The sequence below is a fragment of the Theropithecus gelada genome, chromosome 1, assembly GCF_003255815.1.
Source record: "Theropithecus gelada isolate Dixy chromosome 1, Tgel_1.0, whole genome shotgun sequence".
Lineage (NCBI taxonomy): Eukaryota > Metazoa > Chordata > Mammalia > Primates > Cercopithecidae > Theropithecus > Theropithecus gelada.
Genome location: NC_037668.1, coordinates 202,150,112 through 202,170,830, shown reverse-complemented (window position 1 = coordinate 202,170,830; position 20,719 = coordinate 202,150,112). Strand labels below are relative to the sequence as shown.

The window sequence follows — 20,719 nt, the reverse complement described above, 5'->3', positions numbered from 1 at the left end:
ATTGCCTGCTAGTCTTCTGAGGGCTCTGGTCCTCACTATTATTAGATATATGACATTTGGAAAAAATCATCACTTTTTACTGCCAGACTTCAGTTCCCTCATCTGTAAAATAATGAAGTTATTCATCATTTTAGATGGTTTTTGAGCCATTTCCAGCTATAAGATTAAATAATTCTACTTGATTATTTATTTCTCCATAAAATTTTTGTTTCCAACTCCTTATCCATTGTTCCCTATGGCTGTCTATCTTATGTGCAGTGAACCTTGATAAATGAGTACTAATTGCCAAACGACAAACTACAGCAGAATTTACTACTTCTTTGTATCTTCAGTATTTTAGTGAGTAGATATGGTCAGAATTCTGGGTACTCCTCCATCACAGGATGCAACTATTTTCATGCTCAGCTTTAAAACTAACCTAATCTATCCATCACTTTATCATAATTCTAAACTGGAAAAGCACCAGGCAAATCTTAAATATTAATCCATAGGACAAGCTGTTGAATATCGGGAGACCCAAGAAGCTACCCTTTCCCGGTCACCTTAGCACTTGCTTACCCATGCTTTTAAGAGATGGTTCATCATATTGCATTATGGTCATTGACTTACATTTCTATTTCTCAACTTGGATATGAGAACTTTTTGATGGTAGGAATTTAGTCTTAAATACCTTTTAACCCCTGTGCCTAGCACAATGCTTGGCAACATAGTAAACATTTAAAAATATTTGCCAAAGTGAACTAAAAACATCTTGATTTTGTTCCTTACAAATCTGCTAACATTTACCTCTCAGTCAATGCTAATCATAACCAAAGTCTTAAAAAGATGTGGTGAAGTTCACATGGTGGCCAAATAGGATTTTACTATTGTATACATACTTTCCTCATTTGTTCACAGGGATTGTTCACTTACTGATTTACTCATTGGTCATATTTACTGTGTCGGGCAGAATGCAGTAAATATACAAACACCATTAGGTTTGCTCCTTGCTTTCAAGGTACTTTTAGCCTGGAGAGGTCTTAGATGTGGAAACAGTCACAACCAGGTGCTTAAAGACAGACTGTCCAGAAAGCAGCAGGGCTCTGGCAGAGGAGCACAAGTGTCCACAGGGGCAAATCAGGGGGAACTTCTCAGAGGAGGCAAAGGAGGCAAAAGAGGAGGCAGTGATGAGGCAATTTAAGTAAATGCCTAAGATTCGCAGTTATGGATATTAGGAAGAAAAATGTAAAGAGACCTACTGTGGTAACTTATAAAAACCCCACAAATACCTAATTATCATAACATATTTTCCTTTAGGCTAGTAAATATGGTTTTGAAAACTATGTTTTAGGAGTAGTCATCTCTACAGTGTCAATTCCTTTTCATTTCATTCTGCTTTCATTCTTTCCCTAAGACCCTCTCACTGACTAAAGCCAACTCAGGTCCCACAGTACCTCAGATCAAGCTCAGCATGACATCAGGGTAAAAACTGGGACTGTTCTGCTGAGGGAGCTTATATAACATTGTGAATTAGATTAAGTGTCGCTTTAATTCCAGGCGTCGCAAATTACTTAAATTATCTAATGTTTAGTTCTTTTGCCTAGAAATTGGGACTGATAAAATAGTATATCCTAAGACTTTTTGAGATGATTAAATATACGAATGCATATGAGTCACTTAGCACAGCATTTGGCATAGAATACGGCTTCTTCAAAGTCAGTTCTAACTACACAATCATTTTTCCAACCCACCACCCATGTTCCCTAGCTTTGAACATTACATTGAAACATACAAAAAATTCCCTGCAAGTTACTAAGGAGTTATTACACCCACAACCTTCTATATTCTACCTCTGGGGACAAGAATTGCCAATTTTATATTTATCTGAAAAATGAAGAAAACATTAAGTGGGGAGGAGAAATGCATGCAATATTTTTGGCTGCCCTCTGCTGGCTAACGTGCAGTATTACAGTCAGAGATGCAAGGTGCACTAGGACACAGTATTCCACCTAGTCCGTGAAAAACTTCAGCCATAATCCATGTCCTCCTGGCTCCATAGGTCCCTCCCTTCCTGTACATCTGTGGAATGCATGCTGCAACTCTTTGCAGTTTCAGCCTTGACCCAGTGGTCCACTCACCAATATTTAGATGACCATGATGTAATGAAAGTCTCTCATGCTTAGGTTTCTGTTCGGTTGGTCCTTTTGGTTTTAACTTTATCCCCCCTCTCAATTTTAGTTCCTTTTTTTTTTTCTATCTCTTGCTCCATTTGAACTTTTTGCTTTTGTAAAAGGCAGAAACATATTTGTGTTTGATTTCCTGATGCAAGAATAATAGTTGGAGATTAAGGGATAATTAGAACAAAGAAACTGAATGTATGTAAAAGAATTATTAGTTACTTAATTCATTGATTCCTTACTGATTTACTCATTGGTCATGTTTACTGTGTCGGGCAGTATGCAGTAAATATACAAACACCATTAGGTTTGCTCCTTGCTTTTAAGGTGCTTTTAACCTGGAGAGGTCTTACATGTGGAAACAATCACAAACAGGTGCTTAAAGACAGACTGTCCAGAAAGCAGCAGAGCTCTGGTGGAGGAGCACCAGTGTCCATAAGGGCAAATCAGGGGGAACTTCTCAGAGGAGGCAAAAGTGGAACTACAGAATGAGTAGCAGTCAGTCAGTTGGGCTAGAAAAGAATGAGCTTTCCAGACAGAAGGGTGGGTGCGTGTTATTTGAAGGGATGTAAAAGTAGTCTGTACTGCAAAGGGGTGAAACGTGAGAGAGCAGAAAGCCAATTAAATGAACTTACTCTGTCTCCCTTCTAGATAGAGGGATGGATGTTGGCGGGACCTCTATACAGGACCTAGCTTGCAGTAAAGTTGGTATGAAAACAAACAAGAGATAAAACTATAGAAAGGTGCCTTTCAAAGACTCTGTATGTAAAGAAGTGGCATCCTATCATATGAACTCAATGTATCTCACATTTTCTTTTACTATTTCAGGATGCACCTTCTGTGAAAACACCATTTATAAATGGTAGTTACATGCTCAAGACATGCCACAAAATCCTTTTAAAACCAGGATGAATCAGAGCCCTACTACTATTTTATCTATATCACTGCTTAAATAGAGTATTTCTGTGGAATGATCTAGAAATCAACTATCATTTACAACACTGCCTAGAGAAAATCATATTCCATTTCCTCAGAGCAGACAAACATACCAGAACATCAGGTTACTCTTTTCCTCATATTTGCCCCAGATATAAGGGAGAAAAGATATTCAGTGCTTTGGAAAACACTTCTTTCTATGGCTTCAATTTCTGGCTTGGTATAGGCTCAAGTATAGAGCATTACAAAGTTAAGAGTATTTAAGTTGTGAAGTCCATTAAATTTAATTAAGAGTTTGTTATTCAGGGAATGAATAGTATTATTGCATTTCTGCTCATACAACAGTAAAGTTTAAAGGCCGAGGAGTTAACAAATGCTGAAGTTCAAACCACTTTAAACATTGCACTCTTTTCACAAGACTAAATAATGTTAGATTTGTTTCTCTTCTCAAGAATTCCTGGAATATTATTTCATTCCCCTTTCCCTTTCCTCCCTACCATAGCCTCACAAACATATGAAAATGAAACAAACCAAATGAAAAATTCAAACAAAACAATAGCGCCAGCCTACCAAACTCTTTTCCCTTTATAGATAAACTTGAATGTATCTGACATTAACTTAACATCAAAAACTACACTATCCAGAGAAGATAATTTTCTAACTTGTTTACAATTTCATGCTCGGTCTCAGGCTCTCTTTGACTGCACCCTAGACATTTTTTCCTGGCCACATTATGTTAATGCTAGTTAACAAGAAGCTATTTTTATCTCCTCTCATCTCTCCTCCTCCTGTTATTCTGTTATTTTACAAAGAAAAACTTGTTTTGAAATAAAATCAATTGAAAATGCTTGAGTAAAAGTTCAATTAAAGGCTCAGAGGAAGATAATTCTTTGTCTAGATGACTCACACTAGTGATTTCAAACTGAAAATTATTTGAATAATTCTGGGCTGTGCAATTTTAAATCTGCTCCCTGTGTGGGTATGCTGCCTGGCTGGGAAGTCAAAATTCAAAAGGCCACGGACTACCTCAGTCCTTCCTGCTAGTGCGTGAATTTAGTGGGTTATCACCTTAAGATGCATAAGTGTGGAAAACTGGCACAAGTGCAATCACTAAAAACAGAAACATAGTTAAATTTTGAGAAATATATTCCACCAGAATGTGTGAAGAACCAATTATATATAAAGTCTTATAATAGGTGTTTCAAGGGTTACCGAGTTGTTTCTCACTTCAGAGCCACTTGGAACAATTGAATATAAAACACATACATGTAAACTGTATAGCAGATATTTTTCCAATCATTGATGAAGGTAGGTGGAGTATAAAAACAAAAGAACACAGGCCGGGCACAGTCACTCATGCCTGTAATCCCAGCACTTTGGGAGGCTGAGGAGGTTGGATCATGAGGTCAGGCATTCAAGACCAGCCTGGCCAAGACAGTGAAACCCCATCTCTACTGAAAATACAAAAAAAGTAGCCAAGCGTGGTGGCAGGTGCCTGTAATCCCAGCTACTCGGGAAGCTGAGGCAGAGAATTGCTTGAACCCAGGAGGCAGAGGCTGCAGTAAGCCAAGATCGTGCCGCTGCACTCCAGCCTGGACAACAGAGTGAGACTCCGTCTCTAAATGAATAAATAAAAGAACATAGACTCTAACCTCAAGGAGCCCTAACTTCCCAATGTGCAATGGGAGACATTATATACCTAAAAACTGCTCCTAATATATTCTCAGAGCCCTCTGAATTTTTCATTCATGGCATTTTTTGATTTGCATTTATATCTCCATATGTATATGTATATGCGAATATTGTCTATCGTTCCCATTAAAGTGTCAGGTCCCCAAGAGCAGAGTGAACATCTGTTTAGTTCACAATTACAGCTTCAGCACTTAGCACAGAGCCTGGCATTTAATAGCATTCAATAAAGATTTGCCATGTAAATTGATGATTGAGCAAATAAATGAATGAACTGAGTTGCTAGGTTATAGTAAAGCTGCATTTTGGGGTGGAGTAGGTGAAATATTGGAGTGCAGCTTAGAATAAGTCACTGAGGACTAAGATGTCTCTAATTTGCTAACTGGACAGAGGTAACACCATTAAGTGACTATAAGCACTATAAAGTAAGTGAATTCAATTTCTGTCCTTGAAAGAGATTGAGAATGGTCAAGTGGGGCATTTAGTTCCTCATATTATATAGGACATATGCTGATGAGAAGAGGCAGGGAGGATAATTGCAATCACTAGCAATCTGAAAAGAATCAATTATGAGACCATAATTTTTCAGGATATAAAAGAAACAGAAGTAGCCCTGGGGCATAGGTTATTCCTGTGGTTGAAAGACTTTTAGCAATCACAAACAGGTTTCGCTGTAGACGCCAGACATATGTCAGGAAAGAGAAGGAAGAAGAGATGGAGGAAAGTTGAGAAGCATAAGGCAAGATTTTTACAACACATTTCCAAAAGAGGTGTCCTAACAGGGGATAATCCCGTTTAAATTCAGTGCAATTTAAATCCGTGTCTCAGATGCCCCCTGCTGGCCGTGGGAAGGCGTGAGCTTTAGCAAAGAACTAAGCAGAGAGCAGATCGGTTGCAGGCTGCTTCCTTCTGAAGAAACACAACGAAGCTTCTTTCCACGGACTAAAAAGAACATGTCTGGAACAGATACCCAGGAAAGATAAACACAAGCTTCTAAAACACTCACTAGTCGTCGATGTCTACAGCCGAGAGTAAGGCATTTGCCGGATTGGAGACCAGAGGAGAGGAGCTCCTCTGAGTTCCGTGCAGCTGAGAACTAATCTCAGAGGCAGAACCCAGCAGAAACTGACGGAAGGAAAGGGGCCCAGAGGGTCCCTGCGCGGGCCCGTCAAGAGGGATGCATTTTGTTGAAAGCTGGAAAAGCCTTCTCCCTGGCTGCTCATTTAAAACTTTAGATCAGTGGAGTTTGCTCCTCGTAGGTGGCTCCCAGACAGGGTAATGGATGATCTTGAAAACCCTTAGGGGAAGTATAAGAATATGATAGTGGAAAGTCAGCTCAGTTCTGGGACTGAAATCCTCAACTTCCCAGGATCCTCAGCATGGCCCCTAAAATCAAGATGGACTCTTAACTGCAGGGAAAGGCAGTGCCGGGTGATTGTGGTGGAAAGAATCTATCGTTTTGGCATCTACCATCTACCCTTTTTCTGAATTAACCTACTTCAATTTGAACTACAGAAAATTCACTCATTGTTTGTGCTTTAACAGCATATGAAAGAGTTTAGTAATGCAGTGTGATATCATGTTAAAACATATTTATTTTCTTACTTGATTTATATAATTAATATATAATACATGATAGAAAATGACTCTATGGTTAGTTAACATGAAATACTCCTCAGGTGCTCCAAATGATAAAAAGGTGAAGAAAATGCTAACGAATGTATAGTAGTAGTAGTATTAATTTGTTATGATATGACTTCAGAAATGACAGCTCTGTTTCTAAACACAAGTGAGTCATTCCCTAGCAGTGTTTTAGGCTTTCGCTCATACTAGTAATTACATAATAAGCCCCTTCAAACTATAAGATGGCTGAAAAGATGAAACTGACAATGTCATTTGTGTCAAATATATTCACAGAAAAAACGTTTATCTATTATACCCTTTCAACTCTTGATATGTTCGAACGTTTCCCTTCAGCAGATTGTCTTAATAACAACTCTTTTCATTTTTGTGTTCAAGCTGTTACCTCAACTGCCCCAGGTTAACTCATTGTCAGTAAGGGACCATCACAAGTAACCTGCAGTAACAGACTAGGAAGTCTCCCAGGGTTCTTGTTTAAATAAGCTGACTTAATTTCTTAGGACCATGGTGGACACGGAAAAGCCTGTGCAGGCCGGGTGCGGTGGCTCATGCCTGTAATCCCAAAACTTTGGGAGGGCAAGGCAGGTGGATCACCTGAGGTCGGGAGTTCGAGACCAGCCTGACCAATATGGTGAAACTCTGTCTCTACTAAAAATACAAAATTAGCCATGTGTGGTGGTGCATGCCTACAATCCCAGCTACTCAGGAGTTCGAGGCAGGAGAATCCCTTGAACCCAGGAGACGGAGGTTGCAGTGAGCCGAGATCATGCCATTCCACCCCAGTCTGGGCAAGAAGAGCAAAACTCCATCTCAAAAAAAAAAAAAAAAAGAAAAGAAAAAGAAAACCCTGTGCAGCCTCTCCTTTTGTTCATTTATTTATTCAACAAATTTAAAGTATGTTTACTGAACGCCTACCACATGCTGTACACTATGTTTTGATATTTTCAATAAAATAAAAAAAGATAAGGTCCTCTCATTGACTTTATGTTTAAATTGGGCAAGACAGATACAAAACAAGAAATGAAAAACAATGAAATAAGACATTTTAGCTGGTTGTAATCACTACAGTATGACATTATGTACGTCATAGTTAATTCAGCTACTTGCCCTAATCAAGCATTCACATCTCAATGGTGGTCAGCAAGCTCTTTAGAAAGACCATGCTCCAAAGGTGGCTGCTGTAGCTGCCTCAGCTATCCCTATCGAGATCGACATCAGATGCTTTGCCAACTAGCAGAACGCGTGCTAGAAGTGAGTGTTTACACGTAGGCTTCTTCATTAGATAATGGGCTCTCTCCAGTCACAATAATAATATTCAAGTCATTGGGACTGGTGACACTATTGTGGAAACCCTCACCTATTCCATAGAAAGGTTTTAAAAATGTAATTTGCTCTTAACCCTTAGAGATGGCACCTGTGGCTTGATTCCCACATAGTCCTCTATCCAGACATTGATGCTAAGATTTCTTGTTGCCTGATACCAACTAAAGAATCCCAGCTTAGAATATTATTGTATCTGAGCAAACCTTTCATACAAGGTGTAGTCAGGGCAGAAAGAACTAGGACTTTATTGAGATTATAGAATAAGTCACACAAACATTTTACATGAGCTTATTAATAAGTATTTGTCCAAAAAGTATGGCACAGTTGGATTTCGTTACACGTAGGGTGGTCTTGCTTTCATAAACCTGGCCCTACTCGTTGGGCATCCTCTTGCTCGGTCACCTGGGGGAGAAACAGACTTTATCTCCCCAGATCCCTGATATATCCAAGTGTGGAGGACCACATGAGGTCACCAGACTTTCATTTAATCATACAATTCCTGAATCCAGGTGCAAGGACTCCACCCATGATCACGCAGTCACCCCTCTCAATGGCAAACAGGCAGAAAACAAGCGATCTGTAGCAACTCTTAAAGATAATAATAATAGCTTACATACATATTGATGTATCAGGTGTTAATTCATGTGTTTCTCCACATGTAATTTTTCCTTTTTAAAGACTGTAGCCAGGCATTTCATGCTTTCTTGCCTCTGAGGGAGTTGTGTTGTGACGTCAAAGGCAAATGATAATTGACAAGAGTATCCCATTTTCGTATTTGTTTTCTAGAACCCCCAAATCACTGAGATACGCCAGCTTGTTTCCAGAGAGAAAGACTGAAAGACTACTGTATTTGATGAGTGGTAAAGAAAGAAACAGAAAGCCTGAGCGTGGTGTCTCATGCCTGTAATCCCAGCACTTTAGGAGGCCGAGGCAGGTGAATCACCTGAGGTCAGGAATTCAAGACCAGCCTGGACAACATGGTGAAACCCCACGTCTCTTTTAAAAATACAAAAAAAAAAAAAAAAAAAAAAGCCAGGCGTGATGGTACATGCCTGTAGTCCCAGCTACTGGGGCAGCTGAGGCACAGGGATAGCTTGAACTCAGGAGGCGGAGGTTGCAGTGAACTGAGATGGTGCCACTGCACTTAGGCCTAGAAAACAAAAGGGAGACTCTTGTCTCAAAAAAAATTTTAAAAACCTAAAAATTTAAAAATAAATAAATAAGTAAAAGAAGTAGAAAAATAGGGAAAAGAGAGAGAATCCCTGAGAAAATGTCAGAGGACAGGGATTTAGGGTTCAGTAACTAATCAAATCCTCATCTTCTCTAGCCACATATGCCTTTTCAGGAGTCCAGGGAGGTGGTAGGAACACAGAAGGGGACAACTATGTGGTACCCCTAATGAGACTTGATCCTAAGCACCAGGATTCCTACCCTTAGCCAAGATGATACCTAAACTCACACAAGGGGCTCTAGCTTCAAGAGATTATGAAGCTTCAAACAAGAAACTGATGAATAATGATGCATTTACAAATTTTCAAAACCCAGCCACCTATAAGTGTGAAAGGCCCCTACCCCAACACACGTACATACACACACACGAAGATTGCTTAAACTTAAACAGGAAGTGTTCAGGAGAATTTACCATAAAATGATGATGAAACCATGGAAATTGTGAACAATACATGTGGTGAAGTTTCCATTACAGAAGAAAAGTCATCAAGAAAAGACTAGCAACCAGTTGTTTTGGATAACTAAGTCATATGACCACCTGGATCTGTCCAAGCAATATCATAAGATATTTTCCAGATCCCCATTCCATTACTACAGTCACAAGTGACATGTTGAATTGTGTTAAATCTTTCCCACACTTGGCAGAGAAAGTGTCCAACTCCCAACCATGGCAAAAATCCTGCCTCAGATTATATAACTGGAAGTTTGTAAAGCAAATACTATACATGTTAAAAAGACTGTTCCTAGAGAGAAAGTCAAGTGAAATATTGAACTCTTAGAAAATCCATTTAATACCAAAACTAAACTCTGTTTTCTTAAAGCAAGAGACAGAATAACATAGTGGTAAAGGGCATGGATATTGAAGCCAAACTGCCCAGATTCATCTTACTACATATGTGACTTTTGGCAAGTTTTAAAACCTTACCTTGCCTTAGTTTTCTCATCTGTAAAATGAAGATAATAATGGTATCTATATCATAAGGTTCTTGTGATTAAGTGAGTTACTATATATGAAACACTAATATTAGTGCCTAGCACATGTACTACGGTACTCCATAAGGGGCAAGATTTATTATTATTATTACTTACAGAAAGCCCTGTGCCAACAAAGGAAAATATCCAGCTTATTATCAGAAAAAAAATGACAGCTGTCAACATAGAACGTAACATAGAGCATAACAATTGGAAATAGATTTAAAAAACCACAACAGTACAACAGCAAAAGATTTACCCTTGACTAAATCCTATTATCAACTCAGTCAGTACTTTTCTGGGTGATCTTGAATATGTTATTTGAGCTCTCTTGTTTTCTGTCAAAAAAGAAAAGGAAAAGAAAGAGAAAGGGAGGAAGGAAATCAGTTTAGTGAGAAAACCTCTAATAGCTCCTCCAGCTATAAAAAACTAAGATTTCAAGAGTATCACATTTAATATATTTACTATATAAATGAGAACAATCAAGGACCTGAGGTGTTCAATGCCTTGTGAATGGCACCATGTATTCCTTTTTACTCAACCCTTCTTCCCAATATCCCATTTTATGTAACTATAATATTCTCCTTACTCTCACAATTTACAAACTCTCCAATCTACATTATTTAGACTGTCTTCTTTATTGTCAATAGCTAATCTCTCACAAGTGTTTTTCTGTCTTCCCAGAAAATCGTTTTATTTTTATTTTTTGAGATGGTCTCACTCTGTCGCCCAGGCTGGAGTGCGGTGGCATGATCTTGGCTCACTGCAGCCTCCACCTCCTGGGCTCAACCAATTCTTCCAACTTTTGTATGAATATTTTTTGTAGAGATGGCATTTCACCATGTTTCCCAGTCTGGTCTCAAACGCCTGAGCTCAGATGATCCACCCACCTCCGCCTCCTAAAGTGCTGGGATTACAGGCGTGAACCACTGCACCCAGCCAAGGAAATCCTGTTAAATGTGTCCTTGCTTCTTCATACCTACATTTACCACCTTTCTCCAGGTCTGAATTACTGTAACATCCCACCTGCCCATTTCCTTCTTCCTACTGCAGTGCCTTCAGCACTCCCTATCAGACCAGCCTTGCAGAGACAATTTCCTCCTCACCTCTAATGGTTCTCTGTATTAACCACAGTAGTTCTCAACTTCAGTGTGCACCCAAATCACTTGGAGGTCTGGTTAAAACACAGACACTGGGCTTCACCCCAAAGTTTCTTTTTTCCCATCTTTTTTGGGTGTACAAATGTATGACTTTTAACACATGGATTATTGCTACAGTTAGGATACTGAACAGTTCTGTTACCCCCAGAAATTCCCTCATGCTGCCCCTTTATAACAAAGCCCTTACCCTGTCCTTATCCCTAGCAACCACTGATCTGTTCTCCGTCCTTACAGTTTTGTTTTTTCTCATATACATAAGATCATATGGTATGCAACCTTTGCCTCTGGCTTTTCTTCATTCAGGAGGTCTGAGGTGGGGCTGGAGGATTCACATCTCTGGTTCAGGACCACACTTTGAGAACCGCTGATCTACCATATCTACTTCAAACATCACTTTCTTCCTTCTAATATCCTCCATTGCTAACATTATTTCCCATTATTCTCCACAACCACGTGTACACCTACTCCTGTTGGCCTCCTCAGTATCTCCCAAGCACACCATCTTTTTCTCCCTCCACCTCTATGCCAGTTTAATACTCCAGGACCAGAACAAGTCTCACTCTTTTCTTGAAACCTCTGTAACTACTCCATCCCAGACTCTTTTATCACTTTTCTACTATAAAATCACAAAACAGAGGCAAATTTAAGGGACCTCAGAGAGCTTTTAATTTGCACCTCCCCATTTTAAAAGTGGAAAAACTGAGATTTACAGAAATTAAAAGACGTTTCCAAGTTCTCATGGCCAATAAGTTACAGAGCAAAGAACAGAACGCATTTCTTCTTCTAAAGTTATGGATAGCACGTTTTCAAGCAATGACTCTAGCTTTTTGTAATGTATACCTAAGAGTCCCATATGTATGTACTTCCAGTGAGATAGCAAGCTCCATGAGGATGGGCGCCATGTCTTACTTCCTTGGTCTCCCCGAAGCATCTTAAAAATAACTAAGTATCGTAAAGTTGCTTTAATTCTCAGGATGACATAGATGATAAGACCACAGGTCCACACTGCTTGGGTTTATATTCCAGCTCTTACTTACCAACAGAGTGACACTGGGCAAATTACTTAACTTCCAACCCTTCATTTTTCTATGTAAAAATGGTGATAATAGAATTTCTAACTCATAGATATGTTGTGATGTTAAAGTATGCATTACGAGGTTTAACATGGAACTTGGTATATAGTATTATAAATACTCAATAAATGTTACCTTATTTTTATTATTGTCACTATCATATTTCTCCTATCCCTATCATCGTATCTCGCATATATGTGTTGATTAATATATGTTAATTGAATGGATGAATGGATAAGCTAGCCTAGGACAGGTTGGGATAGGATAGGCTCAACAAAGATCTATTTGACTAATATTCAAGGTAAACTCCTTTCAGAAGATCTCCACCTCATAATGCAACCAATTCTGATAGCAAAGAGAAGATACACTGCTGGCCTCTTCATTGGGAACTCCTGTGGAGTGAGAAAGAAAGCCAGTGTGGAGACCTCCACTGCTGCCTAGTTCAGCTCAATTACATTGTAATATCACCCCCCTGGTGCTGTAATTTTACTTTAGTTTTAAAAAGAGTATTGTTTTTCCCAAGCACTGGCCATTCCCTACTCAAGGATTCCCGTGGAAATTGAGATATTTCCCATGCTTTTCTGGGCTGTCTCTGACATGCTCATCCCTCAGAGTAGGCTACTGGGGGTAAGGAAGGAGACAGTGGAGGGACAAGACCAATAGGACAGAAACAGTTTATTTCCCTTTGACCTTAAATTCCCCCATCTTATTCCAAATGTTGTTGGCAGGATGGCCGGACTTCTGGCAATTCATTTTGGAAGCCAGATAATGAATAGTGGGAAAATTGTCCTCAAGTCAAGGAAGACAGGCATTTATGGTTTATTTTGGTTTCCAAAGGTGGAGGGGTCAGAAGGGATTCCCACGAGAGCTCCTCTGAACACTGCAGTCATCCAAAGCCTTGGAGTGTCTCCATGTCCTTCTGCTTTGAATTATACAGAGGGGCTTTATAGACTGAAAGTTTCTTATTGTACATGGCTCTATTTTAAACTCATTTTATATATCGTGAAAATGTAAATGAAAGTGGTAGTAAAAGGTATTGGAGAAGGAGGGAGGGAAAGAAGAGAAAGGTAAAGTTAATTGAGATATTAATAAACATGAACATGTATTACATCACTTAATAAAACTACAGTTCCCAGAAGTTTAATGTGTCCTCTCACAATACATTTACATAAAAGATACAAATTCATTACTGCAAACAACAATACTTAGTCAACATTTATCTTTGCCAGCTTTTTAAAAGAGTTTGCTGAGGAAAATAATAACATAACAATGAGGAATAAGAGGATTGTTTCTGAAACACAGAATTAGATCTCAAACGATTTCTTCTTTCTCCCCCCAAAATTTAACAGCCACTTATTATTCCTAAGATTTCTATTTTCAGGAACAATCTGTTTACTGATTCATGCATTCAATTCGTTTCTGTATTCATTTACTTGTCAGTTTTTAACAAAGCAACCACCAAATTTGTCAGGCACTGTACTAGATGCTATGGGGTTGTTTTACAAAATTAATAAGCAATTATTCCTGACCTCAAATTGCTTTCATTTTACAAAGGAGACACGTATAGATGCTTTTATTGAGATGCAGCTGTGATATGGTAGAGCCCTTGGTTTTTGAATTAACACACCTGAAGTTAAGCTCAGGGTTATGGAGTATATTTTCTGTCCTTGGGCCAGACATTTAACTTATTTGCTGGTAAAATAATAATGTTGATAATACCTACCTTGGAAGACTATGCTAAGAATTAAATTAGATAATATCAAATACACAGACAAGTTGACTCTGAGGAAAATTGAGTAAAATTGATATAAAATACAAGAATGATTGAAAAGTTCTTTCAGAGTTTATAGAATGAAGGGATAGTTTCTCTCTGAGGGAGATCTTGCTGGGACCTTGCATGTCAGAGAAGGAAATGGTATTGGTTTGCATCCCAAAGCAGGCACCCTTTTCCTGTCTTTCTCCCATCTCTCCAGTGATTCCTTCCAATGTTTAATATGGAAGTTCACATTTCCCTAATAAGTTTTCTAAAAATTTCAAATAAGTTTTCGGGGTCCATGCAAATCACATTCCTGGAAACTTCTCCTCAGCATTCTTAGAATATTCCTTCCTTTTCATCCCGATGAGCCATGCAGTCTGCCCCGTTGTTCTTGCACATTGAGGACTAAAGAATAGAAACTCCCCTAAATTGTGTAGTTACTGGAACAGGAGTCACTAAGTTAGAGATCTGGGCTTAATGGGGCAACAAAGTCTAGGAACCAAGCAAAAGGTCACCCTGTTGCCACAAGACAACAGGGTGTCTTTGGACTGAGAACACTTTTCTAGACTGTAGACATGAACCATTTTAAACAGATAGAAATGTAATTTTATGTACTTCAAATGCAAGTCACAGGTGACAGGAGATCATCAGTTATAAAACATACCAAGGGGGAAAAAAAAGAGCCCTGAGAACTTGGAGAAGCCACAGAGAGTGCTAGGAACTTTTACTGACCACCCCATCCCTCCAAAAAAATAGGGGAAGAACAATGTCTGTTAAATTAAAAAGTATCTAGGTCACAGAAGAAGGGTTAGCAAGGCATAGAAACAGAAATAAAAGGAGAAAGGGGAACAAGTCAGATGGTCAAAGTTACATCCCCACATCGCCCTCCGTGGTGGCAGAAGGGACTTCTCAGAAGTGATAAAGTTAAGGATCTTGAAGTGGGAATTTATCCTGGATTATCTAAGTTGTCCCAATGTAATTACAAGAATCTTTGTAAGAAGAAGGCAGCAGGGTCAAGTCTGAAGGCAATGTGACAATGAAAGCAGAAAGAAAGATTAAAAAATGCTATACTGCTGGCTGTAACATGAGTCAAGGAATGCAAGTGGCTTCTAGATGTTAGAAAAGGCAAATAAATCAATTTTCCCCAGAACCTCCAGGAAGAATGCAGCCCTAGGGATCCATTTTCGATTTCTGACTTTCAGAACTGTATGAGAATGAATTCATGTTGCTTTAAGTGACTAAGCTTGTGACAACTGTTATAGCAGCAAATATGAAACTACTACACCTCACTTAGCTTTTGTTTTTTAAACTTAGTTAACTATAGAAAATAGACTTAAAACCAGACTGTTCTCTGATCCTCATTCTACCATTCTATTTTCAGTTAATAGATAATCCTAATTCTTTTAACCTCTTTTGAATTATCTGTTTCCCAGCCTTATCTAATCTTCCTCTCCTGAACCAGCTATTTGTTCCAATATTGCTCCTTCTCTACTAAACCCAAAAGCTCAAACCAGACAAGACAGTGTCCTATAGTCTTTATACACATACACACACACACACACACACACACACACACACACACGCATGCGCAGACGGGTGTGGGTAGGCTTCATTTTTATGGCCATGTTACCTATGAATTATTCCCTGGAGTCTTGCATATTGGAGTCATAGCTGTTTTTGAAATCAAATTAATAACTAACAACTATAAAATTGTCCAGTAAGATCAGGGCTTTTGACTTGAAATCATCTAAAAATTCCTACAAGACAAGGTGAGAGTTCAGAAGAATGAACCCATCACCTGCTACAAATAGCTTCCCTTTCACATAATCATATTCCATCAAGCGTCCAGTTATCCTCTCAACCCCCCAGGCTCAACTTGGTTATCTGTGATCCTCCCTTCTCTCCTTCCTCCTGTCATCCAGTTGTCTCATTTACTTTCTAATGTTCCTTGCAAGGGGCCCTTTCATGGGAGTCCCATTCTTACACCTCTGTAGGGAACTGAAGATAACTCCTGATGCTTTCCAGTCCCCTGTTCTAGATCCATTCTGAGGTTGGGCTGCAAGGCTGTCGCAACCTGAAGATAACTAAGGAAAAGCAAACATTAAGAGAAACCACACATTTCTCAGTTAACTGCATGGTTTACTCAACACATGCAATGCATAAACTTATTTAGTGCTCACAATAATCCTGTGAGGGAGGTATTACTGTGACCTCATAGAGAACTTAGATGATTTGCTCAAATTCACCAAGTAAATGATAGAGGTATAATTCAACCTGAGGTCTCATGTCAGCATATGGGCTTTTAATTATTATCATGCAATATCACCTCTCTCGTGTTGCTCAGGTATTCTAACTGGCAGTTATATGCATCTGGCAAATAGAAATAGAGAAAAAAAAAAGTCTTTTTTTTTTTTTTTCTGAGACAGAGTCTCGCTCTGTCACCCAGGCTGGAGTGCAGTGGCATGCAACCTCTACCTCCAGGTTCAAGCAATTCCCCTGCCTCAGCCTCCTGAGTAGCTGGGATTGCAGGTGCCTACCAGCACGCCTGGGTGATTTTTGTATTTTCAGTAGAGGTGGGGTTTCACCATGTTGGTCAGGCTGGTTTCGGACTCCTCGCCTCGTGATCTGCCCACCTCGGCCTCCCAAAGCACTGGGATTACAGGCATGAGCCACCGTGCCCAGCCCCATTTCTTTTTAAAGATTGCAGTGTAGTAACCAAAACTTTGTGAAAGATGTGCTAACGGAAGAATAAATATCTTAAAAGCAAAGACAGACAAAATTATGAATATATGACCAAAATTCCTAAATAGAAGTTTATCTGATAAAATAAAATAAAGATTAAATGTAAATCTAGAGGCCTTGCATAAGCTCAAACTCACAACTATGTGACCTTGGACAAGTCCCCAAAACAGTTTGGACTTGTTTTCTCATCTAGACAAGAAGAAATTGGGCCGGGCGTGGTGGCTCCCGCTTGTAATCCCAGCACTTTGGGAGGCCGAGGTGGGCGGATCACGAGGTCAGGAGATCGAGACCATCCTGGCTAACAGGGTAAAACCCCGTTTCTGCTAAAAATGCAAAAAAAAAAAAAAAAAAAATTAGGCGGGCGTGGTGGCGGGCACCTGTAGTCCCAGCTACTCGGGAGGTTGAGGCAGGAAAATGGCATGAACCCTGGAGGCGGAGCTTGCAGTGAGACGAGATTGCGCCACTGGACTCCAGCCTGGGCGACAGAGGAAGACTCCGTCTCAGAAAAAAAAAAAAAAAAGGAATTGATCTGTTACCCTGAATCAATTCTCAGTCTGTGATTCTAAACTGGTCATATTAGAGAAAGGGGAAAAAATTCACATCCCATATAAGGAGCAGAATCTATCAATTCCATTCAATAGACTTGTATTACATGCTTCTGTGTGATCAAAATTGTGCTAGGCACTCATTCCTAGTCTGTCATAATTGTCAACTGTCTTTGGTATTCTTTTCTTTTTCATGCTCTTGAGCCAGAATCCATTTAATAAAATCTTTTCCATAAGTAGCTAATGGCAGTTACGTATCCCTTTCCCTCAGCTGCACTCCAGCCATCTGCACTCACATTTCAGCATAATTACAAACATCAGGGCCCCATCTGGACCAGGAAGGGAGATAAAAACTGAGCTATACTTAGTGGATCCAGAAGATAATAGATTAGAGGGAAATTTTTAAAAATAAAATAAAAGTTATTTTAACTCTTAGATTAGCATTTGAGAAAACCTTATTTGCATTTTTCTCAATCTTGCCAGCTAAATGAGAATGGCTATGGCCCCCTAGTCACCTATACTGGTTTTTTGTCCAAGGTTCCTGGTTCATAATTCCCATAGCCCTTGTTACAGTCTTTTGTGATAATGGGTGTGTTAGGCCTTAGGAAACAGAATCTCTTTCCAGCCTTCCTTTCACCTACCACAGGCAGGACTCTAGTCTTCTCCCACCTTTTTGACTGTGGGTCTTAAGACACTCCCCTGAGAGGTCCCGCCTCATACCCTGGCATAAGAAACACTTCTTATAAAAGCCCAAGAGAAGTGGGTTCAGGGAGCTTCCGGATAGCTGGACACCTGGAGGTTCCCAGAGGGTGGCGCACCAGGGAGGGCATGGGAACTGCACGCCCCCTCCCCCATGCCTCACGCTAGTGTCTCTTCCTCTGTATCCTTTCCAATATCCTTTATAATAAACCAGTAAACATTAAGTGTTTCCCGAAGTTCTGTGAGCCACTCCAGCAAATTAATCGAACCCAAAGAGGGGTCCTGAGAACCTTAACTTGAAGTCAGTTTGTCAGAAGTTCCAGAGGTGCGAACTTACCACTGGTAGGGGGACCGGTCTTGTGGGACTGAGCCCTCAACCTGGGATTTGACGCTATCTCTGCGTAGATAGTGCTGGAATTGAACTGGAGGACACTCAGCTGGTGTCCAGTGCTTGATGTGTGGGAGTTTTTCCAGAAGTCGCAGAAGTCGTCTTGGTGATTGTTGTGGTGGTGTGAGAGCAGACGGAAAACACAGCTTGAGGAGAGGTTTTCCGACATAGTACGAAACTGCAGCTGCACTGCACTCAGTTGCTAAAAGCCAGAGTTATCAATGGCGTTTAGAAATGGTGGTAGATCTGACTCCTGAGGAGCTGGTTCATTGGATATGTAAGGAAATACAAACTAAGAAGAGGTATGCTAAGCATACAATCCCCTGGTCATTGTTATCTTTAATAACTAAATTCAAAGTGCTGGGTTAGACCTCAGTGTTGGACCAAGTTTAGGTATACGTTTGTCTGTGCTTTAGCCACTATCCTGAAAGGCACCCACAAAAGAAAAAATTATGCAGAACAACAGAACTACCTGTGAGCCCTCTGGTAAACCAAAAGATAGTCAACAGGGAGAGGGCACAACCCAGGAACTACTGAAACCAGGGCATATACTGTGAAGGAGTTCCTTCATTTTGTAGATTGGTATCATCAGCCTCCTGAAGAACCTTTACTAAAATGGATTTGGGGTGGATTCTGGACCCACAGCTCATGATGAGATAATCACAGATGGTAAAACAGGATCCAGAGACACAGGAGGTTATTCCTGAGGGAAGAGACAACCTGGTGAACTAGAGAAAAGCTACTGTGGCCGGGCATGGTGGCTCACACCTGTAATCCCAGCACTTTGGGAGGCCGAGCTGGGCAGATCATGAGGTCAAGAGATCAAGACCATCCTGGCCAATGAGGTGAAACCCTGTCTCTATTAAAAATTCAAAAATTAGCTGGGCATGGTGACACACGCCCATAGTCCCAGCTAGTTGGGAGGCTGAGGCAGGAGAATCGCTTAAACCCTGGAGGCAGAGGTTGCAGTGAGCCGAGATCGCACAACTGCGTACCGGCCTGGCAACAGAGCAAGACTCCGTTTCAAAAAAAAAAGCTACTGTAAGGTCGTAAGGTCTGTCTGTCCCAAGAAAATGAACTGTTCCTTTCCCCACATAAATGCCATCTAGAACAGCCCAGATGAAGCAGCTGTTCTGCTTAGAGTGCGAGCCATGTGGGACTGTCTGGTGATAATCAGGTTATTCACTCACTGAATATGCCTGTGTTCCCAGGACATGGTAAATGCTGTGGGTAAGAAAGCACCATTTGCATTGGCATTCCATATAATCTTACTGTGGCAAAAGTAAACGACAATCTAGGAAGTTTAATTGAATTTGCTATCTTGCCTTCCCCTCATGGGTTGTACGTGTACTAATAAAAACGATGCGAGTAGGTAACAAGAGGATGGCAAAGGGCAGAAGGAAGAGTGAAGGAACTCATCCCAACTCTTCCCAACAAGGTAAAAATGTTTAAAATATTAAGACATTAGGTGATTCAATGGAGCAAAACAAACAGAAAAATAAAGAGATGTAAAATGGGACTCATGCAAGCATGATAAAATCTTTAGACGGTTATTAAGAAGTGCAATGAATACAGCAAACATTGATGGGGTTAAAACAAGGGTCTTAATACAACACTGTCAAAGTTTGTGGGAGTCAAAGTGCTCTCTGATGATTAAAGAGCCCTAACCAAGTCCTTCCATCTACCCCAGTTAGGAGAAGTTTAAAAAGCCAGAAGACTAAGATTACAAGGAGAAATATGACCTCCAATTGCTTGGAGCAAAAGTTAGACCACTCATTTGAGATAAAGATTGACAAAGGGGTCAGGGTCTCCAGGCTCGACCGCCTTGTGGGAACCCAAAGCCTTTTGCTATGAGTAGGTAAATGGTCAGAGAGTGGAGAAGTTTCCAGAGCTCCTAGAAATAGGAGTCTCATGTACCGTGGTACCAAAACCCACTGGTAAAGTCCTCACTTAGGCTACAATGAAATTGAGAGAACAGAAAAATTTGAGATTTGATAGAATTTGAAATTTGATAGAATTATGAGAATATTTGAATGTGACAGAATTATGAAAGTTGGAATGTTTAAGCAGGCTCTGTGTGAAGTGGTTATATTATGGGGATCAACATTGTATCTGACTGGGGAGTATTTCCCCTACCTAGTATTGTAACACAGAAGACATGTAAATCTGCTCTCCAAACAATGCTATTGAACATGCTAAATTAGAACCAATAAGATTGCTCAAGCCCAAGCAATATAGAGTAGAGGCTGAATGCACAGAGACTTTGTTTGAAAGCCCTATACAGAGCATAGACTGAGGCTTATAGCAAAAGCCTGTGAGTGCCTCCCCATGACAACTATGAGGACTTTGGACTACAGAATTTCCATTTGAGGGTCAATTATTAGCTTGCTATTGGACATCAATTAAAAC

General features: G+C 40.0%; 1 protein-coding gene across 3 annotated transcripts in view; it reads right to left on the bottom strand.

Moving 5' to 3' along the window:
- Nucleotides 1-20,719, bottom strand: part of RGS5 (regulator of G protein signaling 5) — a 174,546-nt gene that overhangs the window by 25,621 nt on the left and 128,206 nt on the right. The window lies entirely within an intron of this gene.